The sequence below is a fragment of the Gordionus sp. m RMFG-2023 genome, chromosome 1, assembly GCF_954871325.1.
Source record: "Gordionus sp. m RMFG-2023 chromosome 1, tfGorSpeb1-WG-v2, whole genome shotgun sequence".
Classification (NCBI taxonomy): domain Eukaryota; kingdom Metazoa; phylum Nematomorpha; class Gordioida; order Chordodea; family Parachordodidae; genus Gordionus; species Gordionus sp. m RMFG-2023.
In genome coordinates this window covers 74,155,286-74,171,667 of record NC_088775.1, presented here as the reverse complement: position 1 = coordinate 74,171,667, position 16,382 = coordinate 74,155,286, and the positions used below count along the sequence as shown (strand labels likewise).

Genomic DNA, 16,382 nt, shown 5'->3' with positions numbered 1-16,382 from the left:
TAATAGTTTTCTAAAATATACAGTAAATATTTGTCATAAACATTTAATTTACAATATCTTTAACATATTTAGCATATATGCATATAGGACTTATAAATTTTTCAATAACTATTGTACAAAATGCGATTTCATTATATTCAGTAAAATCTTTTGTTTCAAGTACAACCTATATATGTTATGTAAAATTTAAAAATTGAATCGAATATGATTACATTGCTCTCTGCTTTAAAGCTAATATCAAACTTTAATTTAAGATAATATAATATTGACAATATTCGAAAGATTTCTTTCTCTTCGTCATCCGTGGGAACAAATTGTCCGAAAATATCATTTTCAAAGATAGGATATATAATTTTATTATCCTTTCGTTCCAAGTATATCTCAGCACTATATAATATATTAAGTATATATTTTAAATGGAATATTATTACTTGCAAGATAGCGAGGTGCAATTTATTAAATCACTTAGACTATAATTTCCGTCTTTTGTAACTAAATCACAAGGATTTATAGCTAGAAAATTAAAATAAAGTTTGTATTTGATTATGGGACTATAATAAAACCTGGCGGACAAGTAGTAGTTTGTCGAGATGGAGTGGTTTGTCCAGAAGGAGTAGTTTGTCCAGAAGGAGTGGTTTGTCCAGATGGAGTAGTTTGTCCGGAAGGAGTGGTTTGTCCTGATGGAGTAGTTTGTCCAGAAGGAGTGGTTCGTCCAGAAGGAGTGGTTTGTCCAGAAGGAGTGGTTTGTCCAGAAGGAGTGGTTTGTCCAGATGGAGTAGTTTGTCCGGAAGGAGTAGTTTGTCCAGAAGGAGTAGTTTGTCCAGAAGGAGTAGTTTGTCCAGATGGAGTAGTTTGTCCAGAAGGAGTAGTTTGACCTGATGGAGTAGTTTGTCCAGATGGAGTGGTTCGTCCAGAAGGAGTGGTTTGTCCAGAAGGAGTGGTTTGTCCAGAAGGAGTGGTTTGTCCAGAAGGAGTGGTTTGTCCTGATGGAGTAGTTTGTCCAGAAGGAGTGGTTTGTTTAGATGGAGTAGTTTGTTTAGATGGAGTGGTTTGACCAGATGGAGTGGTTTGACCAGATGGAGTGGTTTGTCCAGATGGAGTAGTTTGACCTGATGGAGTGGTTTGTCCAGATGGTGTCGTTTGACCTGATGGAGTGGTTTGTCCAGATGGAGTAGTTTGTCCAGAAGGAGTGGTTTGTCCAGATGGAGTAGTTTGTCCGGAAGGAGTGGTTTGTTTAGATGGAGTAGTTTGTCCAGATGGAGTGGTTTGACCAGATGGTGTCGTTTGACCTGATGGAGTAGTTTGCCCAGATGGAGTAGTTTGTCCAGAAGGAGTTGTTTGTCCAGATGGAGTAGTTTGTCCAGATGGAGTGGTTTGACCAGATGGAGTGGTTTGTCCAGATGGAGTAGTTTGACCTGATGGAGTGGTTTGTCTAGATGGAGTGGTTTGTCCAGATGGTGTCGTTTGAGATGATGTTGTATTAAATGGCGATCCGGTTGTGGTGGGGGTAATTACTTATAAAAGGAAATAATTCAAATATAAATTTAGATTTAATTATATATAAATAGATATATCTTTTCAGTCATATCAATAAGCATCATAGGTAAATTTAAAAATTAACACGGATATATAGATGGAAATAAAAAATTTCAAAATTAAATAAGGTAAATTAGCCTTTTGATTTATTTAACTTATTTTCACAATATAATATTTAGTTGACAATTTTATTGTATAAAAATATTTTAATTTCGTATCAAATTTTATTATAAAGTTTTAATACTTTAAAATATTATTTTAGCAACTAATTTATGAAATAAATAAATTAATATAAAATAAATATTATTATGAAATACTTGATGAGGAACTAGTGATGTCTGTTATTTTAAAAATATATTATATATTAGTTTACCTTAATTATAAACTAAAAATTACTTCCACAATCCTTTATAATAATGTCTAAAACATGATGATCTCCTTTAATATCGAATATATCTTTATTGGCACGGATAATAAAGCTATTATCGATAGTCTTTAATTTCCCATCTTTCTTCTCAATTTGGATTGATGTAATCAATTGCGTAATAGTTTTCTAAAATATACAGTAAATATTTGTCATAAACATTTAATTTACAATATCTTTAACATATTTAGCATATATGCATATAGGACTTATAAATTTTTCAATAACTATTGTACAAAATGCGATTTCATTATATTCAGTAAAATCTTTTGTTTCAAGTACAACCTATATATGTTATGTAAAATTTAAAAATTGAATCGAATATGATTACATTGCTCTCTGCTTTAAAGCTAATATCAAACTTTAATTTAAGATAATATAATATTGACAATATTCGAAAGATTTCTTTCTCTTCGTCATCCGTGGGAACAAATTGTCCGAAAATATCATTTTCAAAGATAGGATATATAATTTTATTATCCTTTCGTTCCAAGTATATCTCAGCACTATATAATATATTAAGTATATATTTTAAATGGAATATTATTACTTGCAAGATAGCGAGGTGCAATTTATTAAATCACTTAGACTATAATTTCCGTCTTTTGTAACTAAATCACAAGGATTTATAGCTAGAAAATTAAAATAAAGTTTGTATCATTTGATTATGGGACTATAATAAAACCTGGCGGACAAGTAGTAGTTTGTCGAGATGGAGTGGTTTGTCCAGAAGGAGTAGTTTGTCCAGAAGGAGTGGTTTGTCCAGAAGGAGTGGTTTGTCCAGATGGAGTAGTTTGTCCGGAAGGAGTAGTTTGTCCGGAAGGAGTAGTTTGTTCAGAAGGAGTGGTTCGTCCAGAAGGAGTGGTTTGTCCAGAAGGAGTGGTTTGTCCAGAAGGAGTGGTTTGTCCAGAAGGAGTGGTTTGTCCAGAAGGAGTGGTTTGTCCAGAAGGAGTGGTTTGTCCGGAAGGAGTAGTTTGTCCGGAAGGAGTGAGTATTTGTCCAGAAGGAGTAGTTTGTCCAGAAGGAGTGGTTTGTCCAGATGGAGTGGTTTGTCGAGATGGAGTGGTATGTCGAGATGGAGTGGTATGTCGAGATGGAGTGGTATGTCGAGATGGAGTGGTATGTCGAGATGGAGTGGTATGTCGAGATGGGGTGGTATGTCGAGATGGAGTGGTATGTCGAGATGGAGTGGTATGTCGAGATGGAGTGGTTTCTCTAGATGGAGTGGTATGTCGAGATGGAGTAGTTTGTCCAGAAGGAGTAGTTTGACCAGATGGAGTGGTTTGTACAGATGGAGTAGTTTGTCCAGATGGAGTAGTTTGTCCAGATGGAGTGGTTTGTCCAGAAGGAGTGGTTTGTCCAGAAGGAGTAGTTTGACCTGATGGAGTAGTTTGTCCAGAAGGAGTGGTTCGTCCAGAAGGAGTGGTTTGTCCAGAAGGAGTGGTTTGTACAGATGGAGTAGTTTGTCCGGAAGGAGTGGTTTGTCCTGATGGAGTAGTTTGTCCGGAAGGAGTGGTTTGTTTAGATGGAGTAGTTTGTCCAGATGGAGTGGTTTGTCCAGATGGAGTAGTTTGACCTGATGGAGTGGTTTTTCCAGAAGGAGTAGTTTGTCCTGATGGAGTAGTTTGTCCAGAAGGAGTGGTTCGTCCAGAAGGAGTAGTTTGTCCAGAAGGAGTAGTTTGTCCAGATGGAGTAGTTTGTCCAGATGGAGTGGTTCGTCCAGAAGGAGTGGTTTGTCCAGAAGGAGTGGTTTGTCCAGAAGGAGTGGTTTGTCCAGAAGGAGTGGTTTGTCCAGATGGAGTAGTTTGTCCTGATGGAGTAGTTTGTCCAGAAGGAGTGGTTTGTTTAGATGGAGTAGTTTGTTTAGATGGAGTGGTTTGACCAGATGGAGTGGTTTGACCAGATGGAGTGGTTTGTCCAGATGGAGTAGTTTGACCTGATGGAGTGGTTTGTCCAGATGGAGTGGTTTGTCCAGATGGTGTCGTTTGACCTGATGGAGTGGTTTGTCCAGATGGAGTAGTTTGTCCAGAAGGAGTGGTTTGTCCAGATGGAGTAGTTTGTCCGGAAGGAGTGGTTTGTTTAGATGGAGTAGTTTGTCCAGATGGAGTGGTTTGACCAGATGGTGTCGTTTGACCTGATGGAGTAGTTTGCCCAGATGGAGTAGTTTGTCCAGAAGGAGTTGTTTGTCCAGATGGAGTAGTTTGTCCAGATGGAGTGGTTTGACCAGATGGAGTGGTTTGTCCAGATGGAGTAGTTTGACCTGATGGAGTGGTTTGTCTAGATGGAGTGGTTTGTCCAGATGGTGTCGTTTGAGATGATGTTGTATTAAATGGCGATCCGGTTGTGGTGGGGGTAATTACTTATAAAAGGAAATAATTCAAATATAAATTTAGATTTAATTATATATAAATAGATATATCTTTTCAGTCATATCAATAAGCATCATAGGTAAATTTAAAAATTAACACGGATATATAGATGGAAATAAAAAATTTCAAAATTAAATAAGGTAAATTAGCCTTTTGATTTATTTAACTTATTTTCACAATATAATATTTAGTTGACAATTTTATTGTATAAAAATATTTTAATTTCGTATCAAATTTTATTATAAAGTTTTAATACTTTAAAATATTATTTTAGCAACTAATTTATGAAATAAATAAATTAATATAAAATAAATATTATTATGAAATACTTGATGAGGAACTAGTGATGTCTGTTATTTTAAAAATATATTATATATTAGTTTACCTTAATTATAAACTAAAAATTACTTCCACAATCCTTTATAATAATGTCTAAAACATGATGATCTCCTTTAATATCGAATATATCTTTATTGGCACGGATAATAAAGCTATTATCGATAGTCTTTAATTTCCCATCTTTCTTCTCAATTTGGATTGATGTAATCAATTGCGTAATAGTTTTCTAAAATATACAGTAAATATTTGTCATAAACATTTAATTTACAATATCTTTAACATATTTAGCATATATGCATATAGGACTTATAAATTTTTCAATAACTATTGTACAAAATGCGATTTCATTATATTCAGTAAAATCTTTTGTTTCAAGTACAACCTATATATGTTATGTAAAATTTAAAAATTGAATCGAATATGATTACATTGCTCTCTGCTTTAAAGCTAATATCAAACTTTAATTTAAGATAATATAATATTGACAATATTCGAAAGATTTCTTTCTCTTCGTCATCCGTGGGAACAAATTGTCCGAAAATATCATTTTCAAAGATAGGATATATAATTTTATTATCCTTTCGTTCCAAGTATATCTCAGCACTATATAATATATTAAGTATATATTTTAAATGGAATATTATTACTTGCAAGATAGCGAGGTGCAATTTATTAAATCACTTAGACTATAATTTCCGTCTTTTGTAACTAAATCACAAGGATTTATAGCTAGAAAATTAAAATAAAGTTTGTATCATTTGATTATGGGACTATAATAAAACCTGGCGGACAAGTAGTAGTTTGTCGAGATGGAGTGGTTTGTCCAGAAGGAGTAGTTTGTCCAGAAGGAGTGGTTTGTCCAGAAGGAGTGGTTTGTCCAGATGGAGTAGTTTGTCCGGAAGGAGTAGTTTGTCCGGAAGGAGTAGTTTGTTCAGAAGGAGTGGTTCGTCCAGAAGGAGTGGTTTGTCCAGAAGGAGTGGTTTGTCCAGAAGGAGTGGTTTGTCCAGAAGGAGTGGTTTGTCCAGAAGGAGTGGTTTGTCCAGAAGGAGTGGTTTGTCCGGAAGGAGTAGTTTGTCCGGAAGGAGTAGTTTTTCCAGAAGGAGTAGTTTGTCCAGAAGGAGTAGTTTGTCCAGAAGGAGTGGTTTGTCCAGATGGAGTGGTTTGTCGAGATGGAGTGGTATGTCGAGATGGAGTGGTATGTCGAGATGGAGTGGTATGTCGAGATGGAGTGGTATGTCGAGATGGAGTGGTATGTCGAGATGGGGTGGTATGTCGAGATGGAGTGGTATGTCGAGATGGAGTGGTATGTCGAGATGGAGTGGTTTCTCTAGATGGAGTGGTATGTCGAGATGGAGTAGTTTGTCCAGAAGGAGTAGTTTGACCAGATGGAGTGGTTTGTACAGATGGAGTAGTTTGTCCAGATGGAGTAGTTTGTCCAGATGGAGTGGTTTGTCCAGAAGGAGTGGTTTGTCCAGAAGGAGTAGTTTGACCTGATGGAGTAGTTTGTCCAGAAGGAGTGGTTCGTCCAGAAGGAGTGGTTTGTCCAGAAGGAGTGGTTTGTACAGATGGAGTAGTTTGTCCGGAAGGAGTGGTTTGTCCTGATGGAGTAGTTTGTCCGGAAGGAGTGGTTTGTTTAGATGGAGTAGTTTGTCCAGATGGAGTGGTTTGTCCAGATGGAGTAGTTTGACCTGATGGAGTGGTTTTTCCAGAAGGAGTAGTTTGTCCTGATGGAGTAGTTTGTCCAGAAGGAGTGGTTCGTCCAGAAGGAGTAGTTTGTCCAGAAGGAGTAGTTTGTCCAGATGGAGTAGTTTGTCCAGATGGAGTGGTTCGTCCAGAAGGAGTGGTTTGTCCAGAAGGAGTGGTTTGTCCAGAAGGAGTGGTTTGTCCAGAAGGAGTGGTTTGTCCAGATGGAGTAGTTTGTCCTGATGGAGTAGTTTGTCCAGAAGGAGTGGTTTGTTTAGATGGAGTAGTTTGTTTAGATGGAGTGGTTTGACCAGATGGAGTGGTTTGACCAGATGGAGTGGTTTGTCCAGATGGAGTAGTTTGACCTGATGGAGTGGTTTGTCCAGATGGAGTGGTTTGTCCAGATGGTGTCGTTTGACCTGATGGAGTGGTTTGTCCAGATGGAGTAGTTTGTCCAGAAGGAGTGGTTTGTCCAGATGGAGTAGTTTGTCCGGAAGGAGTGGTTTGTTTAGATGGAGTAGTTTGTCCAGATGGAGTGGTTTGACCAGATGGTGTCGTTTGACCTGATGGAGTAGTTTGCCCAGATGGAGTAGTTTGTCCAGAAGGAGTTGTTTGTCCAGATGGAGTAGTTTGTCCAGATGGAGTGGTTTGACCAGATGGAGTGGTTTGTCCAGATGGAGTAGTTTGACCTGATGGAGTGGTTTGTCTAGATGGAGTGGTTTGTCCAGATGGTGTCGTTTGAGATGATGTTGTATTAAATGGCGATCCGGTTGTGGTGGGGGTAATTACTTATAAAAGGAAATAATTCAAATATAAATTTAGATTTAATTATATATAAATAGATATATCTTTTCAGTCATATCAATAAGCATCATAGGTAAATTTAAAAATTAACACGGATATATAGATGGAAATAAAAAATTTCAAAATTAAATAAGGTAAATTAGCCTTTTGATTTATTTAACTTATTTTCACAATATAATATTTAGTTGACAATTTTATTGTATAAAAATATTTTAATTTCGTATCAAATTTTATTATAAAGTTTTAATACTTTAAAATATTATTTTAGCAACTAATTTATGAAATAAATAAATTAATATAAAATAAATATTATTATGAAATACTTGATGAGGAACTAGTGATGTCTGTTATTTTAAAAATATATTATATATTAGTTTACCTTAATTATAAACTAAAAATTACTTCCACAATCCTTTATAATAATGTCTAAAACATGATGATCTCCTTTAATATCGAATATATCTTTATTGGCACGGATAATAAAGCTATTATCGATAGTCTTTAATTTCCCATCTTTCTTCTCAATTTGGATTGATGTAATCAATTGCGTAATAGTTTTCTAAAATATACAGTAAATATTTGTCATAAACATTTAATTTACAATATCTTTAACATATTTAGCATATATGCATATAGGACTTATAAATTTTTCAATAACTATTGTACAAAATGCGATTTCATTATATTCAGTAAAATCTTTTGTTTCAAGTACAACCTATATATGTTATGTAAAATTTAAAAATTGAATCGAATATGATTACATTGCTCTCTGCTTTAAAGCTAATATCAAACTTTAATTTAAGATAATATAATATTGACAATATTCGAAAGATTTCTTTCTCTTCGTCATCCGTGGGAACAAATTGTCCGAAAATATCATTTTCAAAGATAGGATATATAATTTTATTATCCTTTCGTTCCAAGTATATCTCAGCACTATATAATATATTAAGTATATATTTTAAATGGAATATTATTACTTGCAAGATAGCGAGGTGCAATTTATTAAATCACTTAGACTATAATTTCCGTCTTTTGTAACTAAATCACAAGGATTTATAGCTAGAAAATTAAAATAAAGTTTGTATCATTTGATTATGGGACTATAATAAAACCTGGCGGACAAGTAGTAGTTTGTCGAGATGGAGTGGTTTGTCCAGAAGGAGTAGTTTGTCCAGAAGGAGTGGTTTGTCCAGAAGGAGTGGTTTGTCCAGATGGAGTAGTTTGTCCGGAAGGAGTAGTTTGTCCGGAAGGAGTAGTTTGTTCAGAAGGAGTGGTTCGTCCAGAAGGAGTGGTTTGTCCAGAAGGAGTGGTTTGTCCAGAAGGAGTGGTTTGTCCAGAAGGAGTGGTTTGTCCAGAAGGAGTGGTTTGTCCAGAAGGAGTGGTTTGTCCGGAAGGAGTAGTTTGTCCGGAAGGAGTAGTTTTTCCAGAAGGAGTAGTTTGTCCAGAAGGAGTGGTTTGTCCAGATGGAGTGGTTTGTCGAGATGGAGTGGTATGTCGAGATGGAGTGGTATGTCGAGATGGAGTGGTATGTCGAGATGGAGTGGTATGTCGAGATGGAGTGGTATGTCGAGATGGGGTGGTATGTCGAGATGGAGTGGTATGTCGAGATGGAGTGGTATGTCGAGATGGAGTGGTTTCTCTAGATGGAGTGGTATGTCGAGATGGAGTAGTTTGTCCAGAAGGAGTAGTTTGACCAGATGGAGTGGTTTGTACAGATGGAGTAGTTTGTCCAGATGGAGTAGTTTGTCCAGATGGAGTGGTTTGTCCAGAAGGAGTGGTTTGTCCAGAAGGAGTAGTTTGACCTGATGGAGTAGTTTGTCCAGATGGAGTAGTTTGTCCAGAAGGAGTGGTTTGTCCAGAAGGAGTGGTTTGTCCAGAAGGAGTGGTTTGTACAGATGGAGTAGTTTGTCCGGAAGGAGTGGTTTGTCCTGATGGAGTAGTTTGTCCGGAAGGAGTGGTTTGTTTAGATGGAGTAGTTTGTCCAGATGGAGTGGTTTGTCCAGATGGAGTAGTTTGACCTGATGGAGTGGTTTTTCCAGAAGGAGTAGTTTGTCCTGATGGAGTAGTTTGTCCAGAAGGAGTGGTTCGTCCAGAAGGAGTAGTTTGTCCAGAAGGAGTAGTTTGTCCAGATGGAGTAGTTTGTCCAGATGGAGTGGTTCGTCCAGAAGGAGTGGTTTGTCCAGAAGGAGTGGTTTGTCCAGAAGGAGTGGTTTGTCCAGAAGGAGTGGTTTGTCCAGAAGGAGTGGTTTGTCCAGAAGGAGTGGTTTGTCCAGGAGTAGTTTGTCCGGAAGGAGTGGTTTGTCCTGATGGAGTAGTTTGTCCAGAAGGAGTGGTTTGTCCAGATGGAGTGGTTTGTCGAGATGGAGTGGTATGTCGAGATGGAGTGGTATGTCGAGATGGAGTGGTATGTCGAGATGGAGTGGTATGTCGAGATGGAGTGGTATATCGAGATGGAGTGGTATGTCGAGATGGAGTGGTTTCTCTAGATGGAGTGGTATGTCGAGATGGAGTAGTTTGTCCAGAAGGAGTAGTTTGACCAGATGGAGTGGTTTGTACAGATGGAGTAGTTTGTCCAGATGGAGTAGTTTGTCCAGATGGAGTGGTTTGTCCAGATGGAGTAGTTTGTCCAGATGGAGTGGTTTGACCAGATGGTGTCGTTTGACCTGATGGAGTAGTTTGCCCAGATGGAGTAGTTTGTCCAGAAGGAGTGGTTTGTCCAGATGGAGTGGTTTGACCAGATGGAGTGGTTTGTCCAGATGGAGTAGTTTGACCTGATGGAGTGGTTTGTCTAGATGGAGTGGTTTGTCCAGATGGTGTCGTTTGAGATGATGTTGTATTAAATGGCGATCCGGTTGTGGTGGGGGTAATTACTTATAAAAGGAAATAATTCAAATATAAATTTAGATTTAATTATATATAAATAGATATATCTTTTCAGTCATATCAATAAGCATCATCGGTAAATTTAAAAATTATTTCTAATTTCCTATCATTTGCAATTTATTTGATCTTTTGGCACTTTTAGACGAAACGGCATTTTGCACGGTTATATAGATGGAAATAAAAAATTGCAAAATTAAATAAGGTAAATTAGCCTTTTGATTTATTTAACTTATTTTCACAATATAATATTTAGTTGACAATTTTATTGTATAAAAATATTTTAATTTCGTATCAAATTTTATTATAAAGTTTTAATACTTTAAAATATTATTTTAGCAACTAATTTATGAAATAAATAAATTAATATAAAATAAATATTATTATGAAATACTTGATGAGGAACTAGTGATGTCTGTTATTTTAAAAATATATTATATATTAGTTTACCTTAATTATAAACTAAAAATTACTTCCACAATCCTTTATAATAATGTCTAAAACATGATGATCTCCTTTAATATCGAATATATCTTTATTGGCACGGATAATAAAGCTATTATCGATAGTCTTTAATTTCCCATCTTTCATCTCAATTTTGATTGATGTAATCAATTGTGTAATAGTTTTCTAAAATATACAGTAAATTTTTGTCTTAAAAATTCAATTTACAATATCTTCAACATCCTGGGGAAAGAAACATTTTGAATATATTACTTTTTCAATAACTAAGGAACAATATGCTTTTTTACTATAATCTGTAAAATCTTTTGTTACAAGTATAACCTAGAAATTGAAAGAATTTTATGGAACGCAAGAAATTAAATTTACATTGCTTTCTGCTTGGAAGCTAATATCAAATTTTATTTTAAGATAATACAATATTGAAAATGTTAAATAGAAATCTTTCTCTTCGTCATCCGTGGGAACAAATTGTCCGAAAATATCATTTTCAAAGATAGGATATATAATTTTATTATCCTTTCGTTCCAAGTATATCTCGGCACTATATGATATATTAAGTATATATTTGAAATGGAATATTATTACTTGCAAGATAGCGAGGTGCAATTTATTAAATCACTTAGACTATAATTTCCGTCTTTTGTAACTAAATCACAAGGATTTATAGCTAGAAAATTAAAATAAAGTTTGTATCATTTGATTATGGGACTATAATAAAACCTGGCGGACAAGTAGTAGTTTGTCGAGATGGAGTGGTTTGTCCAGAAGGAGTAGTTTGTCCAGATGGAGTAGTTTGTCCAGAAGGAGTGGTTTGTCCAGATGGAGTAGTTTGTCCGGAAGGAGTGGTTTGTCCTGATGGAGTAGTTTGTCCTGATGGAGTAGTTTGTCCAGAAGGAGTGGTTTGTTTAGATGGAGTAGTTTGTCCAGATGGAGTGGTTTGACCAGATGGAGTGGTTTGTCCAGATGGAGTAGTTTGTCCAGAAGGAGTGGTTTGTCCAGATGGAGTGGTTTGTCCAGATGGTGTCGTTTGACCTGATGGAGTGGTTTGTCCAGATGGAGTAGTTTGTCCAGAAGGAGTGGTTTGTCCAGATGGAGTAGTTTGTCCGGAAGGAGTGGTTTGTCCAGAAGGAGTGGTTTGTCCAGATGGAGTGGTTTGTCGAGATGGAGTGGTATGTCGAGATGGAGTAGTTTGTCCAGATGGAGTGGTTTGACCAGATGGAGTGGTTTGTCCAGATGGAGTAGTTTGCCCAGATGGAGTAGTTTGTCCAGAAGGAGTGGTTTGTCCAGATGGAGTACTTTGTCCAGATGGAGTGGTTTGTCCAGATGGAGTAGTTTGACCTGATGGAGTGGTTTGTCTAGATGGAGTGGTTTGTCCAGATGGTGTCGTTTGAGATGATGTTGTATTAAATGGCGATCCGGTTGTGGTGGGGGTAATTACTTATAAAAGGAAATAATTCAAATATAAATTTAGATTTAATTATATATAAATAGATATATCTTTTCAGTCATATCAATAAGCATCATCGGTAAATTTAAAAATTATTTCTAATTTCCTATCATTTGCAATTTATTTGATCTTTTGGCACTTTTAGACGAAACGGCATTTTGCACGGTTATATAGATGGAAATAAAAAATTGCAAAATTAAATAAGGTAAATTAGCCTTTTGATTTATTTAACTTATTTTCACAATATAATATTTAGTTGACAATTTTATTGTATAAAAATATTTTAATTTCGTATCAAATTTTATTATAAAGTTTTAATACTTTAAAATATTATTTTAGCAACTAATTTATGAAATAAATAAATTAATATAAAATAAATTTTATTATGAAATACTTGATGAGGAACTAGTGATGTCTATTATTTTAAAAATATATTATATATTAGTTTACCTTAATTATAAACTAAAAATTACTTCCACAATCCTTTATAATAATGTCTAAAACATGATGATCTCCTTTAATATCGAATATATCTTTATTGGCACGGATAATAAAGCTATTATCGATGGTTTCTAATTTCCCATCTTTCTTCTCAATTTGGATTGATGTAATCAATTGCGTAATAGTTTTCTAAAATATACAGTAAATATTTGTCATAAACATTTAATTTACAATATCTTTAACATATTTAGCATATATGCATATAGGACTTATAAATTTTTCAATAACTAATGTACAAAATGCGATTTCATTATATTCAGTAAAATCTTTTGTTTCAAGTACAACCTATATATGTTATGTAAAATTTAAAAATTGAATCGAATATGATTACATTGCTCTCTGCTTTAAAGCTAATATCAAACTTTAATTTAAGATAATATAATATTGACAATATTCGAAAGATTTCTTTCTCTTCGTCATCCGTGGGAACAAATTGTCCGAAAATATCATTTTCAAAGATAGGATATATAATTTTATTATCCTTTCGTTCCAAGTATATCTCAGCACTATATAATATATTAAGTATATATTTTAAATGGAATATTATTACTTGCAAGATAGCGAGGTGCAATTTATTAAATCACTTAGACTATAATTTCCGTCTTTTGTAACTAAATCACAAGGATTTATAGCTAGAAAATTAAAATAAAGTTTGTATCATTTGATTATGGGACTATAATAAAACCTGGCGGACAAGTAGTAGTTTGTCGAGATGGAGTGGTTTGTCCAGAAGGAGTAGTTTGTCCAGAAGGAGTAGTTTGTCCAGAAGGAGTGGTTTGTCCAGAAGGAGTGGTTTGTCCAGATGGAGTAGTTTGTCCAGAAGGAGTGGTTTGTCCAGAAGGAGTGGTTTGTCCAGATGGAGTAGTTTGTCCGGAAGGAGTGGTTTGTCCTGATGGAGTAGTTTGTCCAGAAGGAGTGGTTTGTCCAGAAGGAGTGGTTTGTCCAGATGGAGTGGTTTGTCGAGATGGAGTGGTATGTCGAGATGGAGTGGTATGTCGAGATGGAGTGGTATGTCGAGATGGAGTGGTATGTCGAGATGGAGTGGTATGTCGAGATGGAGTGGTTTCTCTAGATGGAGTGGTATGTCGAGATGGAGTAGTTTGTCTAGAAGGAGTAGTTTGACCAGATGGAGTGGTTTGTACAGATGGAGTAGTTTGTCCAGATGGAGTAGTTTGTCCAGATGGAGTGGTTTGTCCAGAAGGAGTGGTTTGTCCAGAAGGAGTGGTTTGTCCAGAAGGAGTAGTTTGACCTGATGGAGTAGTTTGTCCAGATGGAGTAGTTTGTCCAGATGGAGTAGTTTGTCCAGATGGAGTAGTTTGTCCAGATGGAGTGGTTTGTCCAGAAGGAGTGGTTTGTCCAGAAGGAGTAGTTTGACCTGATGGAGTAGTTTGTCCAGATGGAGTAGTTTGTCCAGGAGTGGTTCGTCCAGAAGGAGTGGTTTGTCCAGAAGGAGTGGTTTGTCCAGAAGGAGTGGTTTGTACAGATGGAGTAGTTTGTCCGGAAGGAGTGGTTTGTCCTGATGGAGTAGTTTGTCCGGAAGGAGTGGTTTGTTTAGATGGAGTAGTTTGTCCAGATGGAGTAGTTTGACCTGATGGAGTGGTTTTTCCAGAAGGAGTAGTTTGTCCTGATGGAGTAGTTTGTCCAGATGGAGTGGTTCGTCCAGAAGGAGTGGTTCGTCCAGAAGGAGTGGTTTGTCCAGAAGGAGTGGTTTGTCCAGATGGAGTAGTTTGTCCAGAAGGAGTGGTTCGTCCAGAAGGAGTGGTTTGTCCAGAAGGAGTGGTTTGTCCAGAAGGAGTGGTTTGTACAGATGGAGTAGTTCGACCTGATGGAGTGGTTTTTCCAGAAGGAGTAGTTTGTCCAGAAGGAGTGGTTCGTCCAGAAGGAGTAGTTTGTCCAGAAGGAGTAGTTTGTCCAGATGGAGTAGTTTGTCCAGATGGAGTGGTTCGTCCAGAAGGAGTGGTTTGTCCAGAAGGAGTGGTTTGTCCAGAAGGAGTGGTTTGTCCAGAAGGAGTGGTTTGTCCTGATGGAGTAGTTTGTCCAGAAGGAGTGGTTTGTTTAGATGGAGTAGTTTGTTTAGATGGAGTGGTTTGACCAGATGGAGTGGTTTGACCAGATGGAGTGGTTTGTCCAGATGGAGTAGTTTGACCTGATGGAGTGGTTTGTCCAGATGGTGTCGTTTGACCTGATGGAGTGGTTTGTCCAGATGGAGTAGTTTGTCCAGAAGGAGTGGTTTGTCCAGATGGAGTAGTTTGTCCGGAAGGAGTGGTTTGTTTAGATGGAGTAGTTTGTCCAGATGGAGTGGTTTGACCAGATGGTGTCGTTTGACCTGATGGAGTAGTTTGCCCAGATGGAGTAGTTTGTCCAGAAGGAGTTGTTTGTCCAGATGGAGTAGTTTGTCCAGATGGAGTGGTTTGACCAGATGGAGTGGTTTGTCCAGATGGAGTAGTTTGACCTGATGGAGTGGTTTGTCTAGATGGAGTGGTTTGTCCAGATGGTGTCGTTTGAGATGATGTTGTATTAAATGGCGATCCGGTTGTGGTGGGGGTAATTACTTATAAAAGGAAATAATTCAAATATAAATTTAGATTTAATTATATATAAATAGATATATCTTTTCAGTCATATCAATAAGCATCATAGGTAAATTTAAAAATTAACACGGATATATAGATGGAAATAAAAAATTTCAAAATTAAATAAGGTAAATTAGCCTTTTGATTTATTTAACTTATTTTCACAATATAATATTTAGTTGACAATTTTATTGTATAAAAATATTTTAATTTCGTATCAAATTTTATTATAAAGTTTTAATACTTTAAAATATTATTTTAGCAACTAATTTATGAAATAAATAAATTAATATAAAATAAATATTATTATGAAATACTTGATGAGGAACTAGTGATGTCTGTTATTTTAAAAATATATTATATATTAGTTTACCTTAATTATAAACTAAAAATTACTTCCACAATCCTTTATAATAATGTCTAAAACATGATGATCTCCTTTAATATCGAATATATCTTTATTGGCACGGATAATAAAGCTATTATCGATAGTCTTTAATTTCCCATCTTTCTTCTCAATTTGGATTGATGTAATCAATTGCGTAATAGTTTTCTAAAATATACAGTAAATATTTGTCATAAACATTTAATTTACAATATCTTTAACATATTTAGCATATATGCATATAGGACTTATAAATTTTTCAATAACTATTGTACAAAATGCGATTTCATTATATTCAGTAAAATCTTTTGTTTCAAGTACAACCTATATATGTTATGTAAAATTTAAAAATTGAATCGAATATGATTACATTGCTCTCTGCTTTAAAGCTAATATCAAACTTTAATTTAAGATAATATAATATTGACAATATTCGAAAGATTTCTTTCTCTTCGTCATCCGTGGGAACAAATTGTCCGAAAATATCATTTTCAAAGATAGGATATATAATTTTATTATCCTTTCGTTCCAAGTATATCTCAGCACTATATAATATATTAAGTATATATTTTAAATGGAATATTATTACTTGCAAGATAGCGAGGTGCAATTTATTAAATCACTTAGACTATAATTTCCGTCTTTTGTAACTAAATCACAAGGATTTATAGCTAGAAAATTAAAATAAAGTTTGTATCATTTGATTATGGGACTATAATAAAACCTGGCGGACAAGTAGTAGTTTGTCGAGATGGAGTGGTTTGTCCAGAAGGAGTGGTTCGTCCAGAAGGAGTGGTTTGTCCAGAAGGAGTGGTTTGTCCAGAAGGAGTGGTTTGTCCAGAAGGAGTGGTTTGTCCAGATGGAGTAGTTTGTCCGGAAGGAGTGGTTTGTCCTGATGGAGTAGTTTGTCCAGAAGGAGTAGTTTGTCCAGAAGGAGTAGTTTGTCCAGATGGAGTAGTTTGTCCAGAAGGAG

The 16,382-nt window shown here is 35.7% G+C and overlaps 1 long non-coding RNA gene across 1 annotated transcript; it reads right to left on the bottom strand.

The window, feature by feature from the left end:
- Nucleotides 1–10,527: 10,527 nt before the first annotated feature.
- LOC135922868 (uncharacterized) lies at nucleotides 10,528–11,036 on the bottom strand. Its single transcript, XR_010571059.1, has 3 exons — nucleotides 10,870–11,036; nucleotides 10,711–10,824; nucleotides 10,528–10,668 (listed from the first exon to the last, which is right to left on the bottom strand). It is a non-coding gene; the product is annotated as an uncharacterized LOC135922868 (long non-coding RNA).
- Nucleotides 11,037–16,382: the final 5,346 nt, after the last annotated feature.